The following is a 20,878-nucleotide window of genomic DNA, read 5'->3' on the forward strand; positions in this document are numbered from 1 at the left end:
TGTCCAAAACAGTAATTTTATCACTCCTGGAAATTTTAAATAATCTAAGCAGCTCCTGAAGATCAAGTTTTCAAATTCCTCACCAAGGACATCCTTAGGCCATCTTTGTGATCCCAGATAGTTAAGTATTCTGCTAGCAGCAGTCTGCTTCAAGCATCCATTTTCACCTGCAAAGTTGGTGATATTAGATTGCCGCCAAGTTCTGCACCCTGAGGCGGTTGTAAAGATCTAAACCTTAAATGGCACGTGACTTCTGCGTTGACCCGACGTCACACTGACGCGGTAGGCATAGGTGCAGTTATAAGGAGAGGCCTTCCCTTTCACATGCAAGAAATCCTCACTCCTATTAAAAAATCCCTAGCATATAGTCGATGATCAATAAATGTCCTCAACCCCATCGCCCGATCTGCCGGCGTGGGAACGCAGGCCGGGGCCGCCTGAGGTCCCACGAACAACGTGGCGCGGGGCCAGACCAGTCCGCTGCCGTCCACGCATTCAGGGGCCGGGACCCTCGGACCCGGCCCAGCCGCGCCGGGCACCGCTCAGCCGCGCGCCCCTGCCCAGCACCCTGGCCGTTGGGGGCCAGGCGGCCGTGAGGCCCGCGCCACCCGTCGTCCCGGAACCCGCAGCGCAGCGCAGCACAACCCGACCGAGCGCGGAGGCTGGAAAGCCTTCTGCCCATTTTGATGCCCACTTGTCATTAGTTATGTCCAAATCCAATCCGAACCCTCACATTCTCTCACTACCAGTCACTACACACAGTTTGCAGACCCCGTGACCCTCCTTGTCGTCTCTTTCTGCTGTCTGGTTAAAACCAATAGCTAGCCTGATCTGTGCCTGTCCCTGTCCCTGAGCAGCTGAGTGGTGCTGGAAAAAAAAGCACAGCTCTGCTGAACAGTCTCACTGCAAATCTAGGACCAGACGTCGCAAAAGGGTCCTCAGTACTGTCCAGGGTCCTATCCTGGACAGTATTTGCTTCCCCAACTCCAAAATGGCTATTTTATACCTTCTTTCCCATCAAATTCCCTGCCCCACTTCACTTCCTCATACAAGAATGTCATCACCTTTCCTGCCAGCATCCAACCATGCTGTAATCTGCCCTATGAAAAAATGCCTCATATGACCCCATAATACCTTTCATGTTCCCCTCTCCTTTCTCTGCTCATCTTCAAAGCAAAACCTTTTGAAGGCAGCGACTATAGTTACTACTGTTCCCACAGCCTCTCCTTGACACACTCCATGCAGTTTCCATCCACCCCGCTCTGTCCAGATGGCTCTTGTCAAGGTCTCCCAACCCCAGCATCGTGTCTCTGTCTCCATCTCACTCCCCCAGCACTAGACCCAGAGGACCACTGCCGCTTCCCTCCGGCCCTCAGCTTCCAGGGCTCACCCTGTCATTCACCTTGTTTGCTGTTCCTTCGCAATCTTTGTTGACTTGTCATTCCTTCCCTTCCTTTTAACAGGTGTCCTCTTTAAAAATGTACTATCTGAACAAACAACATTAGAACTTTTATTTTCATTTTTTTTCTCTGAAAAAAAAGGGAGGAAGAAATTAAGCTTTACCAATATGTAATAACCATTTTTATACTGGTGCCCTCACTTGACTGGCATATCAGACAATTAAATACGCTACACAGGGCATGCAGGGGGAAGAGTGGGTGTTCCGTAATCAGAGAGGTGACCATATGTTGTAGTTTATTTGTGCACAGTGCAAATTGGGAGTTCCCTCTGGGTATATGTCCAGGAGTGGGATTGCTGGATCATAGGGTAAGTCTATATTTAGTTTTTTAAGGAATTTCCATAATGGCTGCACCAAACTACATTCCAACAGGGTAGCAAGGTTCCCTTTTCTCCGCACCCTCTTCAGCATTTACTGTTTGAGGACTTTTTAATCATGGTCATTCCTGGCATGAGGTGATACCTCATTGTAGTTTAGATTTGCAGTTCTCTGATAATTAGTGATATTAAGCATTTTTTCACATGCCTGTTGGCCATGTACGTCTTCATTGGAGAATTGCTTGTTTAGGTCTTCTGCCCATTTTTGGATTGGGTTGGTTTTTTGTTACTGAGTTGTATGAGCTATTTATATATTCTGGAAATTAAGCCTTTGTCAGTCTCATCATTTGCAAATATCTTTTTCCCATTCTGTTGGTTGCTTTTTTTGTTTTGGTTTTAGTTTCCTTTGCTGTGCAAAATCTAACAGGTTTTTGTCATTTTTTTGTTCTTGTGGATTCTTAGGTTTGCCCTTATCTTTGATTTTTCATCTCTCTGGCTCTCTCATTCTTCTACATGCAAATAGCCACCAGTTCATTTCAGTTTGTTTTGATTTCACAATGTTTCTAATCTTTGACACTTTCCGTAGTCTCCTTATAATCCAGTGTGATGGAATGAACACTTGGGTATAGCTGGGGAAGATGAAAAAGTTCTGATGATGGATAGTGATGATGGCAGTACAATAATATGAATATACTTAACATTTGTATCCACAATGTGCAGGGCAATGTGTGAAGAAGTAGCTTTCTAAAATAATCCTTTTCTCTCTGTCTCTCTCTCCCATTCAAACTTCTAGGAGCTTCATCTAACAGTAGAGGCTCCAGCCTTCTCTCCTGTCATCTCAGAGGCAACACTGAGGCTACAGGGTCTGGAAGACCTAAGGTGGAAGCCAGTATGTAGCTTATTAGCTGTGTGACTGTAGGCATGAAATGTGACCCTCTCTGGATGCTGATGCTGACAGTAAAAATATCTCCCTTTTAGGGTTGTTGGGAGGTATCTTAACCCATTTGGGCTGCTATAACCAAGTACTTCAGGCTAGTTTATAAACAACAGAAATGTATTGCTCACAGTTCTGGAGTCTGGCAAGTCCAAGGTCAAGGCACCAGCGTGGTCACATTCTGCTGAGGACACTCCTCCTGGCTCATAGCTGGCACCTTCCTTGCATCTTCACATGGTAGAAGAGACTAGAGCTCTTTTTTATAAGAGCACTTGCCCGTTCGTAAGGACTCCACCTTCACAATTTACTACCTCCCCGAAGAACCCATCTTCTAACACTATCACATTAGGCACTTTAATTCCAACATGTGAATTTGTAGAGGTGAGGTGGTGGGGGAGCGGGGTCCCAGCCATTCAGACCATAGCAGGAGGCTTAAACAGGATGATGAATATAAAGCACTTAGTAAAACACCCCCTTTCTCCTCCTGTCTTTCTCCAAAGACTCAGATGGAATTGATCTCCTGAATCCTCTTGTCTATATGATTCCTTGGACACTTACTACCTACTGCCTTGTACTGTTTGTTATCTTTTTGTGTGTATCAATGTTATCCTCCCCACAAAATGATACATTCTCCAGAGGCTGAGAGCTTGGCTTCTTTCTTTTCCCCTTCTCTTGTGCTTGTGGAATGTTGCAATACAATGCCTTATAGATGGTAAACGCTTAGTCAGTATTTGATTTTTAATTGTTTGACATAATGAAATCTTTCATGGCCTGGCTTCCAAAGTCTTGAGAATTGATGTTTTGTTTGTTTCATGTAGCTTTTCTTTGATTCTAAAACTGCTGACAACATTTTAAAATAGCTAACAAGAAAGTGATGAAGATTTCACTACTTCCTGGAAGAAGAGTGTATTTCAATCTATGTCTCCATCAAAAGTAGGAAAAACAAAGAGAGACCAGGGTTGCCTGAAAACATACCAAGTTAAATTTGAAGAAATAATTTTTGCTAGTATAAGTATGTTCCATGAGATATATGTTGTTTCTCTGACATTCAAATTTAATTAGGTGTCTTGTATTTTTATTTGCTAAATATGACAACTCTACTGCGAAGCCTTTAAATTTCCCCCAATTGTGAACAAGCACAATTCTCTGTTGAAATGAGAATATTCCCATGTGTTTAAAAGAAAGTGTTTTTTTGTTTTGTTTTGTTTTGGTTTGGTTTTTTGTCAAAAGAATGCAGCTTGAGACATCATTATGAAACAAGCTTTAACCAAAGCTCTGACCTTATGTGGAAAAGATACCTGATGAAAAAGCTAATGAAAGGTAACATTAGCTGAAATATCAACACACGTTGCTTTTGAATATAAATGAAAACAGTGATGTTTCTGTGAAATGCAATCCTGTACTAAAATGAAAGAATTGGTTGGGCTTCAGAATGTTTTATAGTGAGGGTAGAAAATGATCATATTTGCATATCTGTCTTCCTGAAAATACTGTTGTTCTGCATGTTGAAGACATGACTTAGAACTTACAGGAGAAATCTTGAGAAAAATTAGAATTATCTGTGGCTTGTCCTATTGCCCACTTAGGAGACCATAAGTATAAATCATACCTCTCAGCTGTATTTATTCAAGATGTCAATGAGAATTTTTATGTGACTTAACAACTTTTGAACCTAGTCTTCATTTTGGCACCACATTAGAATCTGTTTTTAGAAGTCATGAATAGTTTAGTACACACTGATTAAAATGACTAAGAATATCTACAGTGTCCCTACGTAGTCAGTGTTATTTCAGATTGTTACCCAACCAAATAACACAACCAATGATTTGCATCAAAACAGCAACACATCCTCCACCATGACCATTTGGTTCTACAAGGTGAAGGGTGGAACTTGTCATGCAAGTCGCAGCTTCCCTTGGCAGCTGGCTACTCTCCTATGGCTTGAACTTGGGCAGTTCTCCAGGTTACTTGATTATTTTGTCTTAGGAATGTGATCCAGAGTACAGTAAGTTATTACCCTCAGAGAGGGAAAGGAGTCTCTCTGTTTAAATCCAACAATACTTTTTGAAAGTCTAATTTTTCAATTTGACAATATTTGTTGAAAGTTTAATATGAGCTAGGCACTATTTAGAGGAATGAGCAAGAGAGACAAAGCCCCACTCTCCTGTTATATATATTTAACTGAATCACTATGCTGTACACTAGATATTAACACAATATTGTAAACTGAATATACTTAAATTTTTAAAAGATGTGTCAATTTAGGAATCTGGGTAAACATTTTGTGAGAAACTGAAAGTCTGATTTTAATTTCAATGTATATAGGTGCTTAGTTTGAATGGATGTCATAGGTAAGAAAGAGTCCTCATAAAGAGACATAGATCTAAATGCAAGAAGCATATGCTTGGCTCTGATACTAAGTCATAAACTCTTTTGCATTTCCATTCAGCAGTTGTACAAAGGTTTTTGTTAAAATTTAACTTAGTAATTTTCTATTCTCCCTGATGTCAAATAATTGTTCTGAGAAAGGAACTGAAAATGAATGGTTTTTATATTTTTAACAAATGGATTTTAAACTCACTGAAAAGCTACATTTGGAAGATTTGAAACAAGTTTTTATGAGTCCAGATAGGAGACTTTTTATTAGTTACACATATCATTTTTGGCAAAAGAAAAAAATCTTATTCATATAATGAAGGAAGTATTTTCCAAACACCCATTTCCCTGCTTTCTCTATAGCATGAGCTTCTTCCTCAGTCATTGTTAAAATGTTGTCTTTACCTTTAAGAGATTCTATGAGGTTTAAAGTTTTTTTGATTTTTTTTTAAGAGAAGATTGTAGGCTGTGTGCTACTGCCAACCTTTCGCCATTACAAAAGGAGATCAGAAAATTTGGCCTAAAGCAAGGTGCTTTTAGCGGGTACCTGTGGGAGGCTGGTTGGAGCCCTGTGGCTCTGGTCACTTGGCCAAGCTTAGTTTACACATGAGGTGGAGAGGATTTGGAAAGATGCACCAAGGCATCTAACATAGGCTACTGGGATGCAAAGCTTAGCCTTCCAGCAGTTAGTAGCTGGGCAAAGGCTTAAGGACCTGCTCTGCAAGAAAGAAGGAGCTGAGTCTGTCCATTCACAGCAAAACAAATAAGTAAAAAAATAGAAAAAATAAAAATAAAGAAGCAAATTGATAAGAGGAAAGGAAACCCACTTTATCTCTGCTTTTCTTTTCATCACTAATATAAAAGGGGGGGTGGATCCTAGAATGTTCTTTAGTGTGTGACTCTTAATAAACCCTTACTGCTAACATTTGGCAACTTCTTTTCCTCCTTAAGTTTGCTGTCAATATTCATTTTCATGTGATTTAATCTGGACAAAAATGTTCTTTAGGTGAACACATGGTGGTATCCAGCCCAATTCTGCACTGGCTGGAGACAGCCCTGGTGCTGGAGATGCTGGCCAGGCTCCCGTGAGCAGTTGAGGGAAAGGAAAGTGACAGATCTTAGTGGATCACGGTGGTGTTCATTCTGCTTCAGGCCTCATTTGAAATGGTGACATCTTTATCATTGATTCAGAGAACTGTGGTCCCAGCAGGTCCTTAGGAGCAGGAAGAGGGCAAACAAAATACGCCAAGAGGAATGAAATGTGGTTGTTTGCCTCTACCGCAGATACCTTGGTTTAAAAACTTTCAGTTTTGCTTCTGTTACCAGAATTTTTACCAACTTAACAAGTCAGAAATAGTCAAACACCCTGAAACTTCAGAAGACGGGACTTGCACATGTTAGACCAAATTTTTCACATCTTACCAATAGTTTACTATTCTGATCATTTTGCTTTTCGTCTATTTGTCATTCATGACTCTAGTACTTCACCAGTAAGTTTAGTGATATCAGGGTCTCAAAAGAGAGAATTGGTGAATTGATGTGCTTATCCATTATTTATATCATTTCACAGTTACAAAATTAACAAATGGCAAAGCATTAATTGAGTTGATGGACCTGATTTTAGAAGGAGGCAAAGATCTGAGTATGTGAGTTAATCACATTAAGTTAACAAAAGAGCAGAGCTGAAGTACGTGCTTAGGAAACCATTTTTCCAAAAATACCACAAGCTAAAAGCCAATTTAAAGACTGGCATACACATAACACCCAGCTGAGCCAAACACTTTAATATTTCTGCAACAAATATCCACAGGAAGAGGACAAGGAAAACTGTAAGTAACCTCTTGTCCCCTCAGGTCAGTCTTTTCTGTCACATGAGTTATAGAGGACTTTGCAATTTCAGAGCTGTTTGGATTTTGGAAATGCAGATAAGGCATGTGAATATGTCATGTTGACCCAGTGATGACCGAGGAGGCCCTGTGTAAAGCCCTTTCCTAGGTTGGTCTTGTCTAGTCCTCACAGTGATTCTATGTGCAAGGTCCTCTGATCACCCTCAGGTTATAGGTGAGGAGCCCAGGCTGAAGGAGTAAAGTGACTTATCCACTGTCACCCAGCTAAGAAGTGGCAGAGCTGGGACCCAACCCAGGGCTTTCTGACTTAAATTCATGTTCCTCATCTCCTTAATCCCATATTCAGACTCATGCATGTTGACTCACATTGACAAAATTCACATGAGACTGATGTCTAAATCTTGAGTGCCAGTATGTTCAATCAGGATAAGTGGGTACAACCCCGTGTGGAAGTTGGGCCATCTTGGTGGCAAGGAACAAAGGCACGTTCAAATTACCTCATGGAAAAGGGGATTTGTTTCAACATTACAGATGGCTGAGGATGGGAGCCATCAGGAGCCTAGGCAGATCCAATAGCTGTCTTGTCTTTCTCTGACCCACTGATTTTGCTTGTCTTGTAACTTTGGCTGGTTGATGCGAAGCCACATTGTAGCTTGCTGACCATGCCATGAGTTGAGTGCCTTGGTTCAGATGCCACTAGTGAGCAGCCAGGGTAGGGTGGGGGCACAGAGCTGATGCCTCAGGCACTGAGGGTGGTGGTTGGCAATTTCCATTAGAAGGGTGTGCAAGCAAGCATTCTGAGGCTTGGCTGGTCCACTGAGGGCTAGATGGGGAGTTAGGTGGTTTGCATACTTAAAGGAATGAGGCTGAGATTGCCAAGTTAAATGGGTTTTAGCTCATCTGAATATTTAATGTGAAGGCTGTGGTTTCGTAGGGCATTTTCCCTCTTGGGGCAGAGTCAGCCAGTCCTTCTCTGTTTCCCAAGTACTTTGTATCAGCTCCCTCTGATTATACCTACTGTGGTAGAGTGAATAATGGTCTCCAAACATGTTCCCAGCTTTATTCCCAGAATTTATGGATATGTTCCTTTACATGGCAAAAGAGACTTTGCAGGTGTAATTAAATGAAGGATCATGAGATAGGAAGATTATCCCACCCCTAGGTGGCCCAATGTCATCACAATGTTTCTTTTAAGAGGCACAGAAAGAGTCAGAGTCAGAAGAGATGGAGTGGTATTCTTTGAAAACAGAGGAAGGGGCCACAAGCCAAGGAATACAGGCAGCCACTGGAAGCTGACAAAAAGCAAGGAAATAGATTCTCCCCTCAGAGCCTTCTGCAGAAACCAGTCCTTTACGTGACACTTTGACTTTAGCCAAATTAAATTAATTTGACTTCTGACATGCAGAACTGTAAGAGAATAAATATGTGATGTTTTAAGCCAATAAATAAATAAATAACGACCAGCATAGACAAAGGCTAAATTAGTATTTCAAAAGTTCAAATTCTATTTTTCCAACTCTTGTGCATAGGAAAGGGAAAAGGGAGGTGGAAATTTTCTTTTAAGCATCTAAAAATGATAGTAAATAAAGGGGCACCTGGTTAATGGTAACTTGTACAATTTTCTCTCTTATAAACACAATTCTTAAATTTAAAGGTTTAGGTTAGGATTTGTATGTCTTAATTTGAAGCTATCAAAATTCTAACAACAAAAACTATGTTCACACAGGTAATTCTTTTAGAATGTTAAAAATAACCTTTTCCTGTAAAACTGTTCTTTGCCCCCTGGTGGTGAAATTATTATTATTTAATTTTTTTTAAGTTAAGACTTTTATTATGGAGTCTTGGCACTAAAAATTCTTCTATGGTGAGCAAAAATAAGAGAAGATTATATATTGAGGCAGGGAGACATAAAGGTAAGGCCATAGGTATAGTGAAAGAATTTAAATTTCTCCTATCTTACCATTTGGAACTAAATTTTCCTTAATCTGTCTCTATCTGTTTCCATGTTGATTGCTAATTCAGTATTATTTTAAAACACCACCTCCTTTCAATAAATTTGATAGTAAAGAGACGGAGATGCCATCCGCTTCCATCCGTCGTGCAGACCCTGCCAGAGCCGCTGCCGCTATGGATGATCAGGAGGATCTGGTGTACCAGGCAAAGCTGGCCGAGCAGGCTGAGTGATATGACAAACAGGTGGAATCAATGAAGAAAGTAGCAGGGACGGATGTGGAGTTGACAGTTGAAGAAAGAAACCTTCTATCTGTTGCATATAAAAATGTGATTGGAGCTAGAAGAGCTTTCTGGAGAATCAGCAGCATTGAACAGAAAGAAGAAAACAAGGGAGGAGAAGACAAACTAAAACTAATTCGGGAATATCGGCAAATGGTTGAGGCTGAGCTAAAGTTAATCTGTTGTGACAGTCTGGATGTACTGGACAAACACCTCATTCCAGCAGCTAACACTGGTGAGTCCAAGGTTTTCTATTATAAAATGAAAGGGGACTACCACAGGTATCTGGCTGAATTTGCCATGGGAAACGACAGGAAGGAGGCTGCAGAGAACAGCCTAGTGGCTTATAAAGCTGCTAGTGATATTGCTATGACAGAACTTCCACCAACACATCCCATTCGCTTAGGTCTTGCTCTCAATTTTTCTGTATTCTACTACGAAATTCTTAATTCCCCTGACTGTGCCTGCAGTTTGGCAAAAGCAGCTTTTGATGATGCAGTTGCAGAACTGGACATGCTGAGTGAAGAAAGCTGTAAGGACTCTACACTTATCATGCAGTTGTTACGTGATAACCTGACACTATGGACTTCAGACATGCAGGGTGATGGTGAAGAGCAGAATAAAGAAGCGCTGCAGGATGTGGAAGATGAAAATCAGGGAGACATAAAAGCTAACAAGAGAAACCATCTCTGACCACCCTACACCTTCCCATCCCACCCCTCTTGGAAATTCCCGCATTGTCACTGAGAACCACCAAATCTGACTTTTACATTTGGTCTCAGAATTTAGGTTCCTGCCCTGTTGGTTTTTTGTTTGTTTGTTTGTTTGTTTGTTTGTAAGTTTTCAAAAGTTCTTAAAGGCAAGAATGAATTTCTGTGGATTTTACTGGTCCCAGCTTTTAGGTTCTTTAAGACACTAACAGGACTGCATAGAGGCTTTTTCAGCATTTCTGTATTGTCTCCTGCCAAATGTGGCAAGATCACCATTAGAAATGGATTACATTTGAAACCATTAGACTTCTAGGTGATACAAGCATCTAAGAGAAACATTAATCACACTATAGAGGCATATGTGGTATCATTTTCCCATTTCTAATTGTTTAAATTGAATTTTATACCAATGTTTAAAATTAATCGGGTGTTAGCTTGAGGTGGTTAAAAAAGGTTGTTTGAGGAGTTTGTTATAATGACTTTGCTGTAAAAAGTGTTTCAAACTCTGAGGAAATGTTGCTGAAAAGTGTGGTGCTGGTAACAGTTCAACAATCCATGGCTGCTCATTCTTGCCTACTTTTACTGTCCCTCTGAAGCAGGTTAGCGTTGAAGGTGGAATGGAAAAGCCTGCATGCGTGTTCAATTCTTTGTTTCTTCCTCTTCCCTCTCCCCCCAGGCCCATCCTCCCCTCCTTTGCTCACTCAACCTCTTTTGTTCAGTATGTGTAACTTGAAGCTAATTTGTACTACTTGGTATCTGACTGGAGCCACAGATACAGAATCTGTATTGTTCTTACTGAAACACAGCATGGTTTAACATTAAACTTAAATAAAACAAACCTAAATTAAAAATGCCAAATATTATTGTGCCTCCATCCTTTATCCTTCTAAAATAAAATCTCTAGTCTAAACACACACACACACACACACAAATTTGATAGTAAGCATTTATGAGTCACTGAATTTTTACGCATAAACGAATGCCTTATCTGTGTGGCCTATTGACTGAGGTGAACAGCAACTTTGTACTATTTTCCTTTGTGTTTCAATTTGGCATCACAAACAAATGCCAAACTGAAATGCCAAAGCCAAAGCCACGCTGTGCAGCCTGGAAGAATAGATGATGAAGAGGTCTGTTAAAATTTTCTTTTGCAGTAAAGATGAGAGGGAAGTTTATAGCGATACAGGCCTTCCTCAAAAAAGAAGAACAATCTCAAATAAACAATTTAACCCACCACCTGAATGAATTAGAAAAAGAAGAACAAAAAGCCCCAAAAAGCAGCAGAAGGAAGGAAATAATAAAGATCAGAGAGGAATTAAATACAATAGAGATTAACAAGACCATAGAAAAAATCAACCAAACCAAAAGCTGGTTTTTTGAAAAAGTAAATAAAATCGACAAACCTCTGGCCAAAGTCGCAAAGAAGAAAAAAGAGAGAGCACAAATTAGCAAAATAAGAAAGGAAAATGGAGAAATTACAACAAACAAAATAGAAATACAGAATATCATACGAGAATATTGTGAAAAACTATATGGAACCAAACTGGATAACCTAGAGGAGATGGACAAGTTTCTGGAAACATACTGTCCACCAAAACTGAATCAAGAAGAATCTGAACACTTGAACAATCCGATCACCAGAAAGGAAATAGAAATAGCAATTAAAAACCTCCCTACAAATAAAAGTCCAGGACTGGACGGCTTCACCGGGGAATTCTACCAAACATACAAAGAAGAACTCATACCAGTCCTTCTCAAACTCTTCCAGACGATTGAAAAGGAGGGAATACTCCCAAACTCATTCTATGAAGCCACCATCACCCTGATACCAAAACCAGGCAAAGACACTACAAAAAAAGAGAATTATAGGCCAATATCACTGATGAACATAGACGCCAAAATCCTCACCAAAATTTTAGCAAATAGAATCCAACAACACATGAAAACGATTATACATCATGACCAAGTGGGGTTCATCCCAGGGACACAAGGCTGGTTCAACATATGCAAATCAATCAGTGTAATACATCACATCAACAAGAGAAAAGACAAAAACCACATGATCATCTCAATCGATGCAGAAAAAGCATTTGATAAAATTCAACACCCATTTATGATAAAAACTCTCGCCAAAGTGGGTATAGAGGGAACATATCTCAACATAATAAAAGCTATATATGACAAACCTACAGCCAGCATAGTACTCAACGGTGAAAAACTCAAAAGCTTCCCACTAAAATCTGGGACAAGACAAGGATGCCCACTATCACCACTCCTATTCAACATAGTCCTGGAAGTCCTAGCCACAGCAGTCAGGCAAGAGAAAGAAATAAAAGGGATCCAAATTAGAAAAGAAGAGGTAAAAGTGTCATTATATGCTGATGACATGCTACTATATATAGAAAACCCTAAAAGGTCCACACAAAAGCTACTAGAGCTGATTGAAGAATTCAGCAAGGTAGCAGGTTACAAAATTAACGTTCAAAAATCAGTTGCATTTCTTTACACTAATGATAAATCAACAGAAGAAGAAAGTAAAGAAACAATCCCCTTTAAAATAGCACCCAAAGTAATAAAATATCTGGGAATAAATCTAACCAAGGAGGTGAAAGAATTATACACAGAAAACTATAAACCACTGATGAAGGAAATTAAAGAAGACTTTAAAAAATGGAAAGATATTCCATGCTCTTGGATTGGAAGAATCAATATTGTTAAAATGGTCACACTGCCCAAGGCAATCTACAGATTTAATGCAATCCCTATCCAATTACCAGGACATATTTCACAGAACTAGAAAAAATCATAATAAAATTCATATGGAACCATCAAAGACCTAGAATTGCCAAAGCATTACTGAAGAGAAAGAAAGAGGCTGGAGGAATAACTCAGCCAGACTTCAGACAATACTATAGAGCTACAGTCATCAAGACAGCATGGTATTGGTACCAAAACAGACATATAGACCAATGGAACAGAAGAGAGAGCCCAGAAATGAACCCACAAACTTTTGGTCAACTCATCTTTGACAAAGGAGGCAAGAATATACATTGGAATAAAGACAGTCTCTTCAGCAAATGGTGTTGGGAAAACTGGACAGCAGCATGTAAAACAATGAAGCTAGAATACTCCCTTACACCATATACAAAAATCAACTCAAAATGGATTAAAGACTTAAACATAAGACAAGATACAATAAACCTCCTAGAGGAAAACATAGGCAAAACATTATCTGACATACATTTAAAAAATTTTCTCCTAGAAGAAATAAAAGCAAGAATAAACAAATGGGACCTAATGAAACTTACAAGCTTCTGCACAGCAAAGGAAACCAGAAATAAAACAAGAAGAAAACCTACGGAATGGGAGAAAATTTTTGCAAGTGAAACCGACAAAGGCTTGATCTCCAGAATATATAAGCAGCTCATACGACTCAATAAGAAAAAAATAAACAACCCAATCCAAAAATGGGCAGAAGACCTAAACAAGCAATTCTCCAAGGAAGACATACAAATGATCAAAAAGCACATGAAAAAATGCTCCATATCACTAATTATCAGAGAAATGCAAATCAAAACTACAATGAGGTATCACCTCACACCAGTCAGAATGGCCGTCATTCAAAAATCCACAAATGACAAATGCTGAAGAGGCTGTAGAGAAAGGGGAACCCTCCTACACTGCTGGTGGGAATGCAGTTTGGTGCAGCCACTATGGAAAACAGTGTGGAGATTCCTCAAAAGACTAGGAATAGACTTACCATATGACCCAGGAATCCCACTCCTGGGCTTGTATCCAGAAGGAAATCTACTTCAGGATGACACCTGCACCCCAATGTTCATAGCAGCACTATTTACAATAGCCAAAACATGGAAACAGCCTAAATGTCCATCAACAGGTGACTGGATAAAGAAGATGTGGTATATTCATACAATGGAATACTACTCAGCCATAAAAACCGGCAACATAATGCCATTTGCAGCAACATGGATGCTCCTGGAGAATGTCATTCTAAGTGAAGTAAGCTAGAAAGAGAAAGAAAAATACCGTATGAGATCGCTCATATGTGGAATCTAAAAAACAAAAACAAAAACAAACAAACAAACAAAAACAAAGCGTAAATACAGGACAGAAATAGACTCACAGACAGAGAATACAGACTTGTGGTTACCAGGGGGGTGGAGGGTGGGAAGGGATAGACTCGGATTTCAAAATTGTAGAATAGACTACACTGTATAGCACAGGGAAATATACACAAAATGTTATGATAACTGACAGAGAAAAAAATGTGACAATGAGTGTGTATATGTCCATGAATAACTGAAAAATTGTGCTGAACACTGGAATTTGACACAACATTGTAAAATGATTATAAATCAATAAAAAATGTTAAAAAAATTTTTCTTTTGCAGACTAATTGGAGCTTTCATATATGAGGGAAGTATGGTGATTGGTATGCTGGGGCTGAAGTGAGGAGCCAGTAGGACAGAATATCCTTCTTGGTTAGTTTCAGGAAAAAAGAGAAAAACAAATTTTCACACTTAAAAAGTGATTCAGGTGAATTGATGGAAACTTTTGAGAAGTAAATGATAATCTCGGGACTGTGGAAGATGTTAGAAGAAAGAAATGTTTACATGGATTCTACTGAGGCACATTCAAGTCTATGTAAAGCACAAAACATCTGAAAAGACAGCTATTTTTGGCTGAGGCAATCAGCAGTGAGTCTTTAGTAACTAAATCATTGAATGTAACTATTTCCCCTTCCTTTTGTTCATTTGGGTCACATGCTTTTAATTAGGTATCTATTGTGTATCTTTAAGTCAAATTTAGCAGGAAAATCATGAATAATGTTTTATGGAGTTGGAACAAAAAAGAGTAAACTGGCTTTGTGAACCAGTCATTACTTTGTAAAGGCAGTCTTATCTCCCACCATCTTGGGCAGGCACCTGATTGGATACTTTTCTTGTCAAGTGGGTATTCTCAGCCTAAGTTTAACAAGTGATTTTAAAGACAGAATCTAAATATTTTAAGAATAGATAAGATTTCTTTATGGAGCCCTTAATACAAGGTAGATGGAGACTTCCCATAGCATAATGGTAACATTTAAAAAGCAGTTACTATATACCAGGCTCTAATTAGTTCGCCTAGTTACCACAACAGTTTTGGTAGTGTTTTATGATTTTGGTAGCATTATCATCCTAATTTTACAGAGGAGGAAATTGAAACACGGGGATCACCCAGCTGGAAAGTAGTAGAGCTAGGATTCAAATTTAATCCATCTCTCTCTAGAATCTGTATTCTTATGCACTATGAGATTATTTGAGCAAACAGTACATTATTCAAAGAAGTAAAAACCATAAAGTCAACATGAAGAAATTTATTTATTATTTATAACATAAAGGACATCTGTATTTGTTTATGAGGACCTTCAAAAGATTAAAATTCAATACGGCAATAAAAAAGGGATCATTTTCCAAGGAGGTGCTTCCCCAAAACAATATTTTTCTAACCTTTGTCAACTCAATATAAGTTCATGAATGATGTTTGGATAAATAAATTACTGAGTGAAGATAATGTTCCAGGAGAGAGCAATGATATCTTAGAACTTCAAGTGCACATATTTGAGAAACAGCCAAAAAAAGGGGCAAAAGAGAAAATTTTAAGATTTAGTGAGAGATAGACTTTTCAAAATCATTTAGAATGGTGATTTTAAGAGAGATTTGGATTTCTGCTGTGACAGGTATTATGTTCAATTTTGTTTGATATAGTTATTGGATCTTACCCAAAGGAGAGGGATAGACTACCTCTTTGAGTCCTACTGGTTTATGAAATTACCATTGATCTTTCACCCCCCCCCCCCAGAAAGGAGTGGTCATTATGATGTTCAAGTTCATGTATAAGAAGATCTAAATGCCTTCAGACAGTTTCTAGGTGTTTAACCCATCCAGCACCCTAGATTGTCCCTGCTCGCCTCATTCCCAGTAACATCCTGTTCCAATGCTTCTTGGCCACAGACTGTCATGGTCACACCTTGAACCTTGTCAACACCAGAATCTACAAACTGATGAAAATTCTTAAAAATTCTTCATATAAGATCTGATGTGTTTCCAGCTCACTTGCAGAAATGCCATGTTGAAAACAATTAGGTGTCCCTATTGAGACCTTCACTCTGTGTTTACTCTGTAGTAATTTATGTAACCTTTTACGTTGAACATTTAGCTCATGAATTTGCCTTTCTTCTTTAAGACATTTAAGGCTACAAATGGTCTTTGAAGTCACTGCCTTCATGACATACCACAAGCTTTTCTACAGTGTAAGATACACTGAGGCATGTTTTCAGTTTTGTTTGTTTTTTGTTTTGCATTTCTCCTACTTGGGGCTTACTGATCTTATTGCATCTTTCTTTTCCTTTTTTAAACAGTCCTGTTGAGATGCAATCGACAAACCACACAATTCACCCATTTGAGTATACAAGTTAATGTTTTTTAGTATAATCCCAGGGTTATGCAACCACCACCATAATCTAATTTTAGAACATTTTCATACCCCCTAAAAGAAATTCCATATCCATTAGTAGTCAGTCTCCAACCTAGTCAGTCTCCAACCTCCCCCACCTCTAGTCCTAAGTAACCACTAACCTACATTTTGTCTTTGAAAGTTTGCCTATTCTGGTCACTTCATATAAATGAAATCTTATAATACATGGTCTGTGTCTGGTGTCTTTCAATTGGCATAATATTTTCAAAGTTCATCCATGTTATAGCATGTATTGGTATTTCATTTTGTTTAATTGTCAGATAATATTCCATTTTATGGCTATACCACATTTTGTTTATTCATTCGTCAGCTGATGGGCATTTGGGTTGTTTCCAACTCTTTGGTTAGTATGAATAATACTGCTATGATCATGTATGTTTTTCTTTTTCTTGTGTATATACCTAGGAGCGGAATTGCTGGGCCATATAGTAACTGTATATTTAGTTTTTAAAGGAACTGCCAAACTGTTTTCCCATGGCGCTGCATTAGTTTGCATTCCCACCAGTAATATATGAGGGTTCAAATTTCTCCACATCTTCACTAACCTTTTTTGTCTGTCTTTTAAATTTTTGCCATCATATCTCTTTGTAGTTTTGATTTGCATTTTCCTAATGGCTAATGATGTTGAGTATCTTTCATGTACTTATTGACCTTTTGTGTGATCTGTACTGACCTGTTGTGGAGAAATCCACTGCCCATTTTAAAAAATGTTGAGTTGTAAGAATTCTTTACATTCTCTAAATGTAAGTCCCTTATCAGATATGTGGTTTGCAAATATTTTCTCCCATTATTTTGGTTGTCCTTCCACTTTCTTGATGGTATTGTTTGTAACACAAAAATTCAATTTATTTTTTATTTTCCTCTGTCACACGCTTTTGGCGTTATATTTAAGAGTCCACTGGCTACCCAAGGTCACTAAGGTCCCTAAGGTTTACTCCTATTTTTTTTAAACAAGAGTTTTATAGTTTTAGCGCTTACCTTTATGCCTATGATCTATTTTGAATTTTTCTTTTCATTTTTGGTTTCATGTCTTTCATTAGTTTTGTAAAATTCTTGGCCATTGTTTCTATAATTATTGCTTCTGCTTCATTCTCTCTCTCCTCTTTTTCTAGGACTCCAGTTACATGCCTGTTCAATTTGTTCACTGCGTCCACATGCATTTTAAGCTCTGCTATGTCTCTCCATCCTTTTTTCTCTCTGTGCTTCAGTCTGGGTATTTTTTTCTCGACCTGTCCTCAAATTCATTAATCCTCTGTTCTTCTGTGTCCAGTCCGCTGTTAAACCCATCCACTGAGTTCTTGATTTCAGATATTATGTTTTTCAACCTGAGATTTTCCATTGATTCCTTCTTATGGATTCCAATTCCCTGTTGAAATCCTGCATCTTCTAATCCATTTTGTCCATTTTCTTTTCTATTTTGTAACCTACCATTCTATTTTATAATAGTTATTTTAAAGTCCGTATCTGGACTCCAATAGCTGGCTTATCTATGGATCTCCTATTATCTACTTTTTCCCTCTTGATTATTGGTCAAAGTTTCCTGTTTTTTTCACATCTCATAACTTTTTTTTATCACATGCCAAGCTTTTATATTAAAAACTATAGACAATAGACATGGCGTTTCACCCCTAGAGGTGAAAATAGACAAAGAGGGGGAGGGTCAGGGATTGAGCTGGGTTGGAGTTCTAGCAAGATTCAGTCAACTTCTGGCTTCTCTGTTTCTTAGATGTGACTCCTCTGGGCTTTTGATAAAAGAGCCTACAAGGTTTCTATCTCCTCAACCTGGCAGATTCAGTTCTGCTATTCAGAGGTTTTATACTTAGATCTTTATCCTCCTACTCATATAACTTGAGAAATATTGCGGATATCTTGAGGGGGAAGACTGCCTGTGTATTTGAGGCAGGTCCTCTTTTAAGGTGGAGTTTATTTTGTTTGCACTGGTAGTATGTGGGGGGATTTTCCTCCTCCTGTCGGACCCAATCCTTCAGCCTCCTGCACCACCCCAGGATTCAGCAAATGCTCTGTGGGAAAGCGGGCTGTAAGTCTGGGGCTCTGGTTCATTTCCAGTACATTACACAACTCATGTGACTGTTAAACATTTCCCTGGTTTCTCTTTTCCTGTGTATGCTCCCTCTGCCCGGGGTAGGCAAAGCTTCAGCCATCCATGCCCAGAATCATTAAATGTCACCAGATAAGAAAAGAGCTATTGATTGTGTGCTCACTTAATCCCGGCTTCGGCAAAAGAAGATTTATTCAATTGCGTTGTCCTCTAGGGGACAAGACTGAACACGTGAAGATGCCAAACTTGAAGTCTAAATGTGAGTATCACTGCAGTCTTTGCAGAGACCTGGACCAGAACAAGCAAAGATATCATTGCAGAGTGGACCAGGGTCGTTGGAACTGAGCAGAAAGAAGCATCAAGAGCAATACCTTATGGCAGTGAGAAGCCATAGCTGTTCTGTACTGAATAGGCTTCAGTTCTGTTTCAGCTTGGCCTGGGAAAGAGAACTATTCCCTTTAAGTGAAGAAAGTCCTTAGAGTTCTTAGACAACATAAGAATAGAGCTCAAGAGGGAAATACCAGATTGCTAAAATATCAAGGCAAGAATCCTAGATTTATGGCATATGGCACCAGTTTCAAATGTTATATTGCACTTAATCCAATGATTAAATTAGGAGAAAAGATGAATGTTGAGATAATTATGTAAAAGTAGTGCTTAAGATCATTGCTTTCATTTTATTTTGATGTTTTACTCATTGAATAAATGGTAGGCTAATTTAGAGACTTCATAAAAATGCCTTTCACTTTAGGAAAACTGATACATCAAAAATCAAACTAAAATACTATAGTGGGAGAAATGGAGGTGGGAAGATATTCACAGGATTCAATTTAACTAATTGAATGCCAGCATGTGCAATGCATTGTGCTTGTCACTGGGGATACACAAAAAAAGGTGATACCCCTTGCAATGGACTGAATGTTTGTGTCCTCCGCAAATCACAGGTTGAAGCCCTAATTCCCAACGTGATGGTATTTGGGGGTGGGGCCTTTGGGAGGTAATTAGGTTTGGATGAGATCAAGATGGTGAAGCCCACGCCATGGGATTGGTGCCCTTGTAAGAGGAAACACTAGATTGCTCTCTCCCCCTCCCCCACACTCCCATCATATGAAGGTACAGCAAGAAGGCAGCCCTCTGGAACCTGGAAGAGGGCTTGAACCAGAACTGGACCATGCTGACACTTCCCAGCTGTGGACCTCCCCGCCTCCAGAACTATGAGAAATACGTATCTGCTGTTTAAGCCACCAGCCTATGGTATTTTGTTACAGGAGCTGTAGCTAAGACACCTGTGCTCTTGTCTCTTTGAAAGTTAAGCCTCATGATGAATTTAAAATGGGATAAATTCAAGCTTGTAAGATTTTTAAGCAAGATATACTTATATTTATGTATTTTTAAATATTTTAAACGCCTGCAATAATAAAAGGATTTCTTCAGTAAGATTTACTTCCTAGATACTGTTTCACTAACCTTTGTCAAACATAATATACTCCAACTATGAGAGTAAAAGTAGCTTTATCATTATCCTGCTGAGATTAATTCGGCTGGCTGGATCCAAAATGGGAAAAGCGTAAGATCAAACTCTCAAAACTGGTCAAGCATACTGAGTGCAGCAAGCATTTTTTTATTCCCTTCTACTTACTCAATGAGAGTAGGGAGTTGGGGAGGAGAAATGTGAGAAAGTGAAGAAGAAAATAAGGCTCACATAACACAAAGCAATAGTGGTGGAGGCAAAAAAGATTTTAAGAGGATAGGAGTAGGAGGTGAGACATTGGTGGGAAAGAGAGGAGGTTTTTAGCCTAAATGTCTTTAAAATAGACCTCATTTGGGAAAGCAACACTAACTGGAAATTGGCTAAAGTGAATAAACACTTCCCCGAAGGCTGTGATTGAGTCACACTAATTTCTACCAGGCTGCGTATTTTATGGTATGCCTGTAAATCTTAATTCATAATTAGAAGTACGCTTTTTGTCTTGGTTCAAATTTCATCTCTTCTTCACCTTTCTCAAAAGTATACTTCAGACTACTCACTAGATTTGCCCCCTTTCAGACCCTGGGTTCAAGTCCTATATCTTTGCAGATGAACTAATGAAATACATGCAACAGAGACCGTTCAATAATCAGTAAGTCAGTCTTCAAATATGGTTTTAGTTTTCTACACGGGGGAGATAAGAAGGTTGCTGTTTCAGGGATACTTGGGATGTTGCAGGTAGATGCGCGATGTCTATAACTGTCCACGTCTCTCCTAATCCGTGTCCACAGAGGTACTGCTGCTCCGAGCACGCCTGCGGCTTCTAGGCGTTTCTCAGAGGCCCTGATCCGAGGTGCCGGTTTCCCTACTTCCGGCCCCTCCCCCTCCCCCGCGGTTGCTAGGAGACGTGATGTCACCGGAAGCGAGGTCTGGGATAGG

The 20,878-nt window shown here is 39.2% G+C and overlaps 1 pseudogene; it reads left to right on the forward strand.

Annotated features, from left to right (window-relative positions):
* Nucleotides 1-10,007, forward strand: part of LOC105063366 (14-3-3 protein epsilon pseudogene) — a 144,720-nt pseudogene extending 134,713 nt beyond the window's left edge.
* The last annotated feature ends 10,871 nt before the right edge of the window (nucleotides 10,008-20,878 follow it).

This window comes from Camelus bactrianus, chromosome 35, assembly GCF_048773025.1.
Source record: "Camelus bactrianus isolate YW-2024 breed Bactrian camel chromosome 35, ASM4877302v1, whole genome shotgun sequence".
NCBI classification, from domain to species: Eukaryota; Metazoa; Chordata; class Mammalia; order Artiodactyla; family Camelidae; genus Camelus; species Camelus bactrianus.